The sequence below is a fragment of the Oryctolagus cuniculus genome, chromosome 11, assembly GCF_051225735.1.
Source record: "Oryctolagus cuniculus isolate XC-2025 breed Fujian yellow rabbit chromosome 11, ASM5122573v1, whole genome shotgun sequence".
Taxonomy (NCBI): domain Eukaryota; kingdom Metazoa; phylum Chordata; class Mammalia; order Lagomorpha; family Leporidae; genus Oryctolagus; species Oryctolagus cuniculus.
Genome location: NC_142877.1, coordinates 70,227,225 through 70,238,558, shown reverse-complemented (window position 1 = coordinate 70,238,558; position 11,334 = coordinate 70,227,225).

The following is an 11,334-nucleotide window of genomic DNA, read 5'->3' as shown; positions in this document are numbered from 1 at the left end:
TAATAGTAGCTAATACTGTGTCATGTTCTAGACAATGTTTGGTGTGTTATTTAATATTTCTAACAATCCTAGGATGTGAACTGTCATTGTCCCCATTCTGCAGATGGAGAAACCGGAACAAAGAATTAAGTAACTGTCCCAGGCCATGCAGCCAATATGTGGTGGAATGAGATTTGAACCCACGCAGTCTGAATCTGCATCCGGAGTCCTAAACTGCTGTGTGTTTCCACCTTTCCCACTGAGTCTATGATTGCCATCAGCTAAGGCAGGGGCCTGCCTAGCAGAGAAGCCATTTTGGCCAGATTTTGCTCTTTGGGGACCCGGTTTCTTTGTGTAGGGCTACAGTTTGTGCCTGGGCCAAGGTCAGGTCAAGGAGCCTTATTGTAGAAGTCTGAGAGGTCTGTTCTGCTGCACCATAGAGGTGGTAGTGTTGATTCTCTAGGGAAGGGAGCAAAAGTTATTATGATCAATCACCTCATAATCATCCTTTGAACAAAGTTTCTATAGCTGTTTCTCTCCTACAGAGAGACTCAGAAAAGTTAATTAAGTTACCTAAGGCCACTCAGTAAAGATACGAAAGAAGAGATAAACTTACTTGTCACTTTTTCATTCTTTGTCCCGGGATCTCATGATCCTTTGGGCCCAAAGACCAGGAACGATCATCTTTGGACTTCTCTTTTTCAGTCATCTATTGTGGTATAACGATTTCATTCCCAAACCTACTGGGTTAAGTTTCATGGTCTCCCTGTGTCAGGGAGTTGTTGAGGAGTTGGACAGAGAGAGAGGCGGGAAGTGCTCACTTGAGGTGTAGCTTGGGGCTGCAATCTGGTGCTGTCTGAGACTTGGAAAGTGGGGCTGGGGACTGGAGCACCTGGGGGCTTCCAAGAATATGTCCATCTCCATATAGTCTCAGGGCTTCACTTGCAGGTTCTCCACGTGGGCTAGCCTGCGCATCATCTCAGTAGGGTAGCCTCAGGCCACAACACTGGTTCCATGGCAGCTCAGTGTTTCAGGAGAGAACTCCAATAAGCAAGGTGGAAGCATTTTCAACAATTAATCGATTTTATTTATTTGAAATTCAGACACACACACACACACACACACACCCCGGGTGGGAAGTTGGATCTCCCAGTCTCCCATCACTGGTTCAGTCATCAAATATCCACAACAGCTGGGGATGGAGAATCAAAGCAGGGAACTCAATCCAGGTCTCCATGTGGGTGTCAGGGACCCAACCACTTGAGCCATCACCGGCTGCCTCCTGAGGTGTGCATTAGCAAGAAGCCAGAATCTGGGGCAGAGCTGAGCCCCCAACCTAGGCACTTTGATATAGGTTGTGGGATGTGGGTATCCCAACTGGCATCATAAGTGCTGCACCAAAGCCTGTCCCAAGGTGGACGCTTTATCACCTGTCATGACCAAGTCTCAGAAGCTCTGTTGTATTAATTCCACCACACTCTGTTGGTCACAAAAGTCACAGACACCCACCCAATTTTTAAGAGGGAATTTAGACCATACCTCCAAATGGTAGTGTTAAAGTCACATTTTAAAAAAGGAATGTGGCAGAGGAATTAATTTTGTGGTACTGGAAAATTTAGTCTGCCTTACCATCAGAATTTTCAATATGATGATTTGCAAAAAATGGCAAATGAATAAAATAAAAACAACTGCTTAAAAAATGTCTTCTAAGTGAAAGAAACTTAAGAAAGTTTAAAGTAGTTAAGAAGTAATAGTAATTAGGAAGGCTTTCGTACAACCCCTGGTCCATCTCCTGATATTTACTTTGCCTGCACTATGAAACAGGGCTCATGCAAAAAAAGCGTTAGGATGAAGATGTCACTAACTCTGTTCTGTCTCTTGGCTGGCTCTGGGCAGTAGTATTTGCATTATTTGTGCTGGATGGAGTCTGTGTTCTTTTCTATTTGATCTGTTTGCAGAGGATGTTTAGAGTAAGCTCATCTTTATCCTTAAGTCCACATCCCCAGGTGTTTTCCAAAGTCCTACAGACCATGCTAATAGACAGTTCACATGTGTTAATATGGCTCTCATTAACCCTGCAAATAAGGAGCATTACCTCCTTCTACAGAAATGGAAACGTGATTGGCTTATGCCAGCGCATGTCCACTTTGGGAGAGAGATGGGCAGCAGTGATGTTTATGCAACTAATTGGAAAAAAGCACTCAATCAGAGAGAAATCCTCAAATAAACAAAAACCCTCTACTCAAAACAGAATAGAGTCACAGGGTCTTTTGCAATAGAAGAGTCTTGTGGCTTCTCAGAAAACAATCTTGGTTTCAGAAAAGGAAATGAAGTTATTTGATATGACCGAATTGCACACATTAATGCTGCTTGGTCTCACATAGTCTATAAGATCTAATAATAAACAAAAAACTAAAGGCTGGGAAAAAACTTTAAAAAAATTAAGGAAGAACACTTGGATTGTGGAATCCGTGCCCAATTTTTTTCTCTGGGTATTTTTCAGCTAGATCTCTTTCAATGAGATCCTGATGGTATTCTAAGCCAGCATTTCAAAATGGTCTATGGCGCAGTCTTACCTATGGTGCGATCTACACCCTGACACCATCTTAGGCCCTAGCCCACGCTGCCATTGCTGGAAGCCAGGTGGCCACGTGGCCCAACCACAAGCATCAGCCCTACCCCCATCCTAACGGGATTCGCTGCTCCTACTTCCCTGCCCACCCCCCAGCAAAGTTTTAAAAGGACCTGTTCCTGAACACGTGGCTCTCTTTCTCTGTCTCTCTCCATCTCCTGATCTCTGTCTCTGTCTGTTGATCTCTCTCTTACACTCTCCTTCTCCCTCTTTTCCATCTTCGCCCCTTCCTTCTAGTCTGTCGGTTTCCCCCAATAAACCCTTCCTTAAAAAAAAAAAAGGCCTATGGAAGAAAGATTATATAAGAAAAGGGCTTTGTAAGCCTTGACAGCTAACAAAAAACTAATGGATATTTTTACTATGAGATTTCTCAGTGCCTTTAATAAGTTAACATTTACTAGGACTATTTAAAGAATAGTCAGGAGGTATTTCTTAATTGTACACTTTTGCTCAAAACACCTCTCAGGTCTGATATATATATATATATATATATATATATATATATACACACACACATATATACATACATATATCTCAGAAACTTCTTTGAAATACACAGAAATTTCCCAAACCCCAGAAAGCTACCACAGAGTAAAATTTCAGTTTACAGCAGGGTCACAACCAGAATACAGACTGAGAGCTGTGAGAGACCCCTGGGGTCCAAAGGTGTTCAAGAAACCCTGGGGTTGACATCCTGCATGTGTTTTAAGATATATTTCACTTATTTGAAAGGCAGGGTGACAGTGACTAACAGAGAAGGAGAGAAAGAGAGGGTAACTGTGTGTGTGTGTGTGTGTGTGTGTGAGAGAGAGAGAGAGAGAGAGAGAGAGAGAGAGAGACTCTTCCCTCAGTTGGTTCATTTCTCAAATGGCCTCAGTGCCTGGGGATGGGCCAGGCAGAAGCCAAGATCCAGGAACTCCATTCAAGTCTCGCACTTGGGTGTCAGTGCCCAACTACTTGAGCCATCACCCACTGCTCCCCAGGGGCATTAGCAGAAAACTGAATGGGAAGTGGAGTGGCCCAGTCTCAACCTGGTGTTCTGATGTGGAATGCTGGCATCACAAGTCACAGCTTAACCTGCTGCACCATGGTACCACTCCCCACTTCCCTTTTAGGTTAGATTCTGATCACTTTTTCCTTATGCGTAAAGTAAGTGGGATACTCAACTAAATGTGGAAAAGGTCACAATATATCCTGAATTAGATGAAATTCATTTGGTAAGGTACATATATTTTAGAACTAAGTATAATAGTTATTGGAAAAGGATTTATAAACCATTTAGAGAAATTCTGACCATAAAGTTAATCTCCTTTCTGTGTTTTCTGAGTTGTGGGTCATATTACCTCTACTCAAGTAAATCGAGAGCTACCAGATGCCAGATTTCTAGCAAAGACTTAACCTCCAAGAGTGACAGCAAAGATCTGCATGTAGAAATGTACTGTTTTGTTACAATATACAATTTGAACACCAAAGGCTGAGAGGCTGCAGGCATGAGCAGATGCCTTAACCAGAGGTGAGCCTGCTCAGCCAGCAGGCACTGCATCGCAGTACAAACCCGATTGCTGCTAATTTTATATACAGACAGTCCCTTCTGATATGCAATCGGAAGAAGTCATACTTTGAGTTATGAATTTTGACCTTTTCCCAGGCTGATGATAGGTGGTCTAGAACTCTCTGTGGTGCTGGACCGCAGCAGTGGACATGGCTCCCAGTCAGTCAGGTGATCACAGATGAACAGCCCACATGGGCCGCATTGTAGGTCAGGTGTATTAAGGGCATTTTTGACTTGTGATAGAATTTTTGGGTGTAACCTCATCAGAAGTTGAGAGCATCGTAGTTGATTACACAGTTAAGAGGAGTAGATAAATCAGCTATTACTGCCCTCAGCAGTGAGTAGCAGAAAACGTATGCAATCACAGATTAGCTAAGAAAAATCCTCATTTTGCTCATGTAACAAGGAGTCCGGAAGTGAACAGCCTCTGCCAATGTAGTGTCTTAAGGAGCCCACTGGCGGAGCTGGATTCTTCTCTTGTCCGTCTTCACTTCCCATAGCAGGTGGGGTTTCCTGTGGTCACAAGCTGCTGCTGCATCTGCAGCATTGTGACTGCACTCAGGACAATAAAAGGGGAAAGAGCAAAAATGGAATTGCAAAGGCAGTGGCATGTAATTTTAATTCTCCTTTTATCAGGAGATCAGCATTTTTATTAAAAGCTCTACATTCGATTTCATCTTTCATTGTACTGCGCTTTATCATATAACCATTGTTGTCTACAAGGTAACAACAACAACAATAACAACAAAACTGTTTTGGAGCCAGTGTCGTGGCTCAGGGGTTAAATTGCTTCTTGCAACATCGGCATTCCATAATGGCTTACAGGTTCAACTTCTGGCTGCTAGACATCTGATGCAACTTCCTGCTAATGCATCTGAGACAGCAGACAAGGATGGCCCAAGTCCTTGTCCCTGCCTCCCACATCAGAGAGCAGGATGGAGTTCCTGGCCCCTAGCTTAGGCCAGGCCCAGACCTGTCTGCTGTGGGCATTTGGAGGAGTGAAGTAGCAGATGGAATATTCTCTCTCTCTCTCTCTCTCTCTCTCTCTCTCTGTATTTCTCTTACTCTGTCACATTACCTTTCAAATCAATCAATCAATATATTTTAAAAAACTGTTGTGATTTGAAAGCTGCGAGCATTTATTGTCATCAAAAATACTTGTTTGCAATAATGTCTTATTCTGGTCTGCTAGAAGTCTGTTGCCATTCAGAGCTTTCTTTTTTTAAGATTTATTCGAAAGAGTTACAGCAAGAGAGGGAGAGACAGAGAGAGAGAGGAGAGAGAGATCTTCCATCTGCTGGTTCACTCCCCAAATGGCTGCAATGACCAGAGCTGGACCAGGCCTAAGCCAGGAGCTAGGAACTTTAACCAGGTCTCCCACATGGGTGCAGGGGTCCAAGCACTTGAGCCATCCTCTGCTGCTTTCCCAGGCACATTACTAGGGAGCTGGGTAGGAAGTAGAGTGGCCAGGACTTGAACTGGCACTCATATAGGATGCAGGTGCTGCAGATGGCGGCTCAACCTTCTGAGCTACAGCACTGGCCCTCAGACCTTTCTTTAATATCTACAATCTCTCTCTCCTGTTCACTGTGCCTAAGGAGATGTGAGGTCCTTCCACCAGCACTTTTCACCCGATCCTAATGAGATAGTCTCACTTGCTTCTGCTTTGTGTGTATGTGCATGTGTGTGCATGTATGTACATGTATATGCATGTGTTCATTGTGTGTGCGTGTGTGCATGTGTGTGTGTGTGTGATTTACCTGACCCTCCTAACAATACGTATTCCTGTTACAGTTGAAGGCCAGAACTTACAGAGATGCAGTTTCCATTGTGTTTCCTTGGTAATGCTAAAAGTAGGTTCTCAGGGAGTCTGTTTTTGTGCTTCTATGAGCCCAAGTAAATAGCCTGCAATTGTTCTTCAGGTGCCTTATGAGTTGGTGCTGTGCTAGGAATTTTATTGAGTAATAAAAGATGTAACTTCACCTCCCTCAGCCTTCTGTTCTCATCTCCCCACTCACAGCACTCCCTGTTCTCCCCCCACCCCTTTTCTCCTTCTGCAGCTGTTTCTGCAGGGATAATGGCCTCAAACAAAACACCAGAGGTGCACAACAAGGAAGGCTAAGGAGGCAGTGGTGAGAAAAATCAGTGCTTGCTTTCATAATCATCACTGAACATTTCTAAAGATACTGCAGGGTTTTCCCCCTCTCCTTTGAAATCCTAGCAGGTAGCATCAATGTTTAATGGGACTAATAGTTTCCCTCTGATGTGATTGAAATAGGTGTGAGAGCAAGATGTCTTTCATTCATAAGAGTGTTTGCTACTTGACTGTTTGCTTCTTTTTCCTTTCCCCTTACAACAAGGGAAGAGAAGCGTGTGAGGAATAATGAAAGTAAGTGGTGTGAATTCTGAATATAGGTTAGCACTGCCTGATTTTGGTATGAAGTTGGAAAAACCATACATAAGCTCTCTAGGTCTCTACACCAGACACTTTCACCAAGTAACAAAGTTACCCCAAATAAAACAGTATTTACTATCAAAAATTTCTATGGGTCAAGAACCAGGGTGAGACGTGATCAGGCATCGGTGGCTCGAGGTCTGTCTGGAGGTTACGGTCAGGTGATTGGCTAGGGCCATGGCTTGATGGAGATCTGCTTCCAAACTCAAATGTTTGATGGCGGGATTCAGTTCCTTGCAACCTACAGGGCTGAGGATCTCAGTTCTTTGATGGCTCCGTTCCCTCATTTCCTTCCTTGTGGTCCTTTCCTAGGGTAGCTCACGACATCTTAGCTGGCTTCCCTGCAGAACAGAGGCTCCGAGACAGAGTAAGCGGGATGAGTCACACCTTCCTGGAACCTAGTCACAGAATTGATGTCCCATGATTTTGCTATGTTCTGTTGTTAGAAGGCAGTCACGAGAAAAATGCTGGATGAGCCCAAAGCCGGTCTCCCATCCTTGCGGAAGGAACCCAAACACTTGACTCACCACCTGTTGCCTCACAAGATCTGTATTAGCAGGAAGCTGGAATCAGAAGCAAACTCAAGGAACTCTTACAGGGGATACAGCATCCCAATCAGTAGCTGAACTACCAGACCAATTGCTAACCTGTACTCCTTCAAACTTTATGTGTCATCCTTTAGCTCTTGAGTATGCCAATAATTGTTTCATATTCTGTGTCTGATAATATCAGTATCACAGTCCCTGAGGGTTCCATTGTTGGGTATTTTGAATAAGATTTATTTATTTATTTGAATAGCAGTTACAGAGAGGGAGAGGGAGAGGGAGAGGGAGAGGGAGAGGGAGAGAGAGAGGGAGAGGGAGGGGGAGGGGGAATCTTCCTTCTGCTGGTTCACTCCCCAAGTGGCTGCAACAGCTGGGGCTGAGCCAAGCTGAAGCCAGGAGTCAGAAACTCCATCTGAGCCTCCTGTTTATTTAGACCATCTTCCACTGTTTTCCCAGGTGCCTTAAAAGGGAGCTGGATAAGAAGTGGAAGAGCTAAGACTCTGATGTGGGATGCCAGCACCACAGTTTAACCTGCTGCACCACAACCCTGGCCCTTTGATGGGTAGTTTTGATCGACTGTTGCATAGGGTACCTTTTCTGCCAATGTTTCTCCTTACGTACTTGAAAATTTAAGTAGAGGTGTAAAGAGAAGCTATCTTTCCTAAAGATACATCCCTTGGAACGGCCAAGCATAGGGATACTAGTGGTCCAGTACAACTGAAACCCAGTTTCAAAGCTTGTTTCCCTGGCTATGTGGTGATGTAGTCGGGATGCAGTGACAGGGAGGACTTCCGGGTGCCCTTCAGCTTAGGATGGAGTTGTGTCCTGATTTACCACCATACGTGGAAAGTCTCATAAAGTAAAAAATGCACTTGATACTCCGAACATATTACCAAAGCTTAGCAACACGGACAGGCTAGAGTGTTGGTCGCGTAGCCTGACGGTGGTGGGGCTGACTGAGAGCTGTGGTTTGCTGTGTCTGCCCAGCATCCTGCGTGTGACTGGCCTGGGAAGAGATCCACACTCAAAACCCGAAGTATAGTTTCTACAGAATTCCTCTCACCACCACACTATCATAAAGTTGAAAAATTATAAGTCAGACCTTCTAAGTCAAGGACTGTCTGTGCTTCCAACTTCCTCCGCTTCTCTGGGGCCCAGTGAAATGGTGGGGCTCCCACCTCAGATGATCGCAGACGTCACTTTTCGCCCTTAGTGCTGGGGGGCCTCCATTAGAGTTCACATTCTCAGCTGTTCCTCCTGGATCAGCAAATGTCACTAGGGCAAAAATAGCCTGACTGTCGTGCTCACCTCTCTGTCCATGCTCGCCTCCCATCTTCTGGATCTCAGCCTGGTAATGACTCACTGTCTTGTTTGCCTTTTGATGCTTCAAACATTTTTTTCTTATATATCATTTGGCCAGTTGTCACGAGAGGGGGATGCTTTGCTTGCTCTGTTTCCACGTCCTCAAAATTGTAGGGACAGATATCCCCGTCTGCAGTACTCTTGCCTTCCTGTCTAGAAAATGTGCATGTGTGTGAATGAAAGAATGTCACACAGTGCATTCGCCACACTGTGTCTTCTCCTGTCCCAGGAATGCTAGATGAAGATTGCTTTGTATGTCACTGGTAATCCCTTTGGGAGGGGGGAGAATATCATATGTCATTGTAATTGTTTTTCTGTGCCCATAATTCATTTATTCAATTAATATTTAGTAGGCATTTTCTACATAACCAGATGTTTTTCTTCTTCTTTTTCTTCTTCTTTTTTTTTTTTTTTTTTTGACAGGCAGAGTTAGACAGTGACAGAGAGAGAGAGAGAGAGAGACAGAGACAGAGAGAAAGGTCTTCCTTCCGTTGGTTCACCCTCCAAATGGCCGCCACCGCAGGCGCGCTGCACCTATCCAAAGCCAGGAGCCAGGTGCTTCCTCCTGGTCTCCCATGCAGGTGTAGGGCCCAAGCACTTGGGCCATCCTCCACTGCCTTCCCAGGCCACAGCAGAGTATTGGACTGGAAGAGGAGCAATGGGGACAGAACCGGGGCCCCAACCGGGACTAGAACCCGGAGTGCCAGCGCTGCAGGCAGAGGATTAGCCTAGTGAGCCGCAGCGCTGACCCAGATGTTTTTCTAGGCATTGTAGTTACAGGGTGAGCAGGGTGAATGCACTTGCTGTCCTCATGGTGTTTGTGAGCTAAGACAAAATAATAATCCCTTCAGAATGTGTCTCCAGATTAATTCACTAGAAGTATATAGCTTAAAACTTGACATAGAGGTGTAGGCACCATGGCATAAACCTGCTGCCTGCAGTGCCAGCATCCCATATAGGTGCCGGTTCGAGTCCCAGCAGCTCCACCTCTGATCAAGCTCTGCTATGGCCTGGGAAAGCAGAAGATGGCCCCAGTCCTTGGGCCCCTGCACCCACGTGGGAGACCCAGAGGAAGCTCCTGGCTCCTGGCTTTGGATTGTCCTAGCTCCGGCTGTTTCAGCCACCTGGGAAGCAAACCAGCAGGTGAAAGACCTCTGTCTCTGTCTCTGTCTCTGCCTCTACCTCTCTGTAACTCTGACTTTCAAATAAATAAATAAATCTTTAAAAGAAAAATTGACACAGAGATAAGGATTTGGGTTAGCGGTTACAACACCAGTTCAGATACCCACATCCCATATTGAAGCCCCTGGGTTCTAGACCTGGCACTGCTCCTCACTCTGGCTTCCATCCAATGTGACTCCTTAGAGGTAACAGCAATGACGCACTCACGTGGGAGACAGAAATTGAATTCCTGTTTCCCAGCTTCAGCCTGGCCCAGTCCCAGGCGTTGCAGGCATTTGGGGAGTGACCCAGCGGATGGGAGCACTCTCTAGCTCCTCTCTCTTTCCCTCCCTCTCCAATAAATAAATAAATAAATAAATTTTCATTTATGTAAGATAGGTGCCCTAATCAGTTAGAGCTCTTCAAGCTAAGCAATGGACACAAATTCTTCCTGACTGAAGGAGAAAAAAGGAACTCACTGAAACGATATTAGGAGCCAGAGAACCAGTCTGGGTAGATGGGAACAAGTAAGTCCAGGAAGCAGGTTGGACTATGCTTCATGCCACAGATTCAGTCAAAGGGGGCCCTGCCGTCCCAGTGGACAGCAGGGCTTCCAGCACCTCTGCTGGAGACAATCCCAAAAGCCTCTGCTGCTTTGCAGGCTGCGTGATGGCCCTGATGCCCCCCTGGGAGAGCACAGCTGCTGTGCCCTCTGCCACCTGGACATATTCTCCTATCCTGCTCCCATGACTTTAGCACGCGTGGGGAAGCTTTTTTCTGCTAAGGGCCAATTGGATACTTATTGCACCATTCATAGGCTACACAAAATTATCAACTTCAACAATAGCCAGCTCAGATTTATTGCATTTTGAGTCCTACCTGCTGCTGCCTTGGCAGGGCTGGACCAGATGACTTGTAGGCCTCCTGTGACTCGCAGGCTGCATGTTCCACATCTGTACTCTAACCCCACTCAGAACCTGTGGATGAGTGTCTGATGGGCTGAGCCTAGGGCACATGGCCACTCTGCGCACATGAAAGTCTGGGAAAAGAAGAATTTAGCATTTTCTGGAAGGTCCCATTGTGACATTCTGGCTCTGCTACTCAAACCCATACCATGAGGCATTTCCCCCACACAGTAAAGTAGTAAAGTTAATGTACAGCTAGGAAGAATGGCCAATGTCAGGTCCACTACCTCTTATTCAAAGTGGGCTTTCTACCAGGCACTGTGTTTAGTACTCTGGCTGTGTTATTTCTCTTATGCTTTATGCTTAAAGGGGTTAAATTACTTGCCCAAGGTTCCATAGTTGCTGTTTGAGAGCTGAATGTTTAAACCCGGTGTTCTGACCACAGAGCCCGTGTCTAACCCAACATGCTGCCTTCTTCTCCAAACCTGCTCTCTTTTGTTAGGCTGAGGCTTGGGGTCCTTCTTGCCTATGAGTGAGACATTAGGGTCATCATTAAAATAAAACTTTCCATTATACATGGCATTTAATATGGTCACTAGGATTCAGGAAGTCTTCTTCCAAACAACTCATCAGCACAATCCACTCATGTGCTGGCTGTTGATTAATGTAGACAGGTTGCTGTATGTCACTGGCAACGTAAGTACTGTCTATATTACTCATTAACAATCTTTTAGATGCCATCT